We start from the raw sequence: 3,002 nt of genomic DNA, 5'->3' as shown, positions 1-3,002 counted from the left end.
CTGATTGAAGTTTCTTTACCAGGCAGTCACACAGAGACACACACAGAAGACACACATGTGGCAGATCAGAGCTGGTCTGACAAGGACCCAGCGGCTGGGCTGAGCTGTGTGTTCACAGCTACAATAACAAACTTAATCACCATCCAAATCAGCTTATCAGACAGTGCCTGGAGCGGTTGTGGACCAGTGGTTCTACAGTGGATAAGCAGCCCGCTCCAGGTTCCCCGTTCTCAATCATCTGTTGTGCGCAGGCACATCAAAGTCTCAACCAAAAAACTAGTCTTAATGACTTACTTAATTTAATGAAACTTAGCTCTATGGAGTGTGTGTGTGTCTACATCAGGGATCCTCAACCCTGTTCCTGGAGAGCTACCGTCCTGTAGGTTTTCGCTCCAACCCCTCCAACCCCAGTTGTAACTAACCTGATTCAGTTTACCAACCAGCTAATTATTAGAATCAGGTGCGCTAGATTAGGATTGGAGTGAAAACCTACAGGACGGTAGCGCTCCAGGAACAGGGTTGGAGAGCACTGGTCTACATCTTTGGCTAAAACCAACACAATCACACCAGGCTTTCAAGTAGTGATTCAATGACAGCCTTTATCATTAGGACTCCACACAGAGCTCATGTTCGATTACTGAAACATCTGTTCCAGCAGCATCCAGCACACACTGTATTGTAGCCAACTGTTCTGTACCTGAGGAGGAGAGAACAGCCAAAGCACCCTTGCAAAACATGGGTGTTTGAATAAACCCTTAACTGTGTGAAAACAACTTTGTATCAAACTTTTGATTGTGAGATGCCTGTTTGCTCAGAGTCTAGTTGCCAGAAGGATGAATCAAAGGGTTCAGCAGACATGCCTGTCATGAGTCAGAGGAATAAACCCCTTCATCCTGCCTCTCTGCAGATCCTCTATTCCCCCTACAGGAAACACGAGAGAGTGATGCCTGTGGTTGGAATCAATACACGAGGCTACTAGAGAAAATAAGAGTTTATTTAAAGATTTCTGTGGTAGTACATGTCGGTTTCTGACACATCACAGTACAATGCTGTAGCCCTGGAGGGGAGAGGATGTCTAGGTAGCTGTTGTAAAAATAGGCCCCAGTAGAACTTGTATACTGGTATATACACTCCCCGCCATATGTATTTGGACAGTGAAGCTAGAATTTTTTATTTGGCTCTATACTCCAGCATTTTGGATTTGAGATTAAATGTTTCATATGAGGCGAAAGTACAGCATGTCACCTTTTATTTGAGGGTATTCTCATACATAGGCCTATCTGTTTTACCGTTTAGAAATGAAAACACTTAATGTATCTAGTCCCCGCTCATGAGAATAGGTCAGTAGTTTTTGGACAAATTCACTTATAGTGTATTAAAATAGTCAAAAGTTTAGTATTTGGTCCCATATTCCTTGATTTGGTCCTATATTCCCTTGATTAGATGTTTCTGAACACTTCTAAATTAATCCTGATAATGCCATGATTAAGAAAATCATAAATATATAATGACAGATGCCTTTCAGAGGCTACAACAAAACAATACAAAAAAATTGGTGGGGGGGTATGATCTTTGTGCCACATATTATTATTCACGATTCATTCAAGATTATCCATAATCATGGTAGCATCCACATGAAACATATTGGCACAATACATTATTCACCATTCTGTTCCAAAACATAATCTGAAACACAACCAAAATTAACCGCAAAAGCACCCAACATTTATTTTTTATAATAAATGTTTCTCCCCAAGTGGTAGTTACAGTCTTGTCCCATCACTGCAAATCCTGTACGGACTCAGGAGAGGCAAAGGTTGAGAGCCATGCGTCCTCCGAAACACGACCCCGCCAAGCCGCACTGCTTCTTGACACACTGCTCGCTTAACCCAGAAGCCAGCCGCACCAATGTGTCGGAGAAAACACAGTACAACTGGGGACCGTGTCAGCATGCATTTGCTAGAGCGCGATGTGACAAGGACATCCCGGCCGGCCAAACCCTCCCCTAACCCGGACGACGCTGGGCCAATTGTGTGCCACCTCATGGGTCTCCCGGTCGCAGCCGGCTGCGGCACAGCCCGGGATCAAACCTGGGTATGTACTGATGCCTCAAGCACTGCAGTGCAGTGCCTTAGACCGCTGTGCCACTCGGGAGGCCAGCACCCAACAAATTTGAAAAGTCACAAGCTTGATGTGCAAGGAAAATGGGACCAAATACAAAACTTTTGATTTAAGCCCAAATACTTATGATTTCTTCCAATGGGGAGCCTAGAAACATAAAGTGCTTTCATTTCAAAACGGCAAAACAGATAATGTATGTATGAAAATACGCTCAAATAAAAGCTGGCATGCCCTTAATACAAAACATTAAGAACACCTGCTCTTTCCATGACATAGACTGACCATGTGAATTCAGGTGAAAGCTATTATCCCTTATTAATATCACTTGTTAAATACAATTCAATCAGTGTAGATGAAGGGGAGGAGACAGGTTAAAGAATGATTTTTAAGCCTTGAGAAAATTGAGACATGGATTGTGTATGTGTGCCATTCTGAAGGTGAATGGGCAAGACAACAAATGTAAGCGCCTTTGAACGGGGTATGGCACAGGTTTTTGTCAAGAACTGCAACGCTGCTGGGTTTTTTACGCTCAACAGTTTCTCGGGGGAGTGGGGGGGAGTATAGAGCCAAATAAAATACAAATATGGAGGGGAGAGTAAAAGCTAATTTCACTGATTTTACCCCAATGGAAGAAGGCACTTAATAGAAAATAAGTTTTGATCAATACAGAATGAGACACTCATATGTAAAATTGTAATAGAGAGAGAAGTAATACAGTACCTTAGAAATATAGTACAATGCTGTATCATGTCAAAATATAAAAAATACATTTTATACAGTAAACAACATGATCATTTTAGAGAGTTTCTTACGTTATTGGAAAGGATGGTGCAATTGGTTCGGAATTTTACAATACATTTCTGACTATACACACCGTAATG

Source organism: Coregonus clupeaformis, unplaced genomic scaffold, assembly GCF_020615455.1.
Source record: "Coregonus clupeaformis isolate EN_2021a unplaced genomic scaffold, ASM2061545v1 scaf0549, whole genome shotgun sequence".
In the NCBI taxonomy this organism is placed as follows: domain Eukaryota; kingdom Metazoa; phylum Chordata; class Actinopteri; order Salmoniformes; family Salmonidae; genus Coregonus; species Coregonus clupeaformis.
This window is presented reverse-complemented; position numbering follows the sequence as displayed.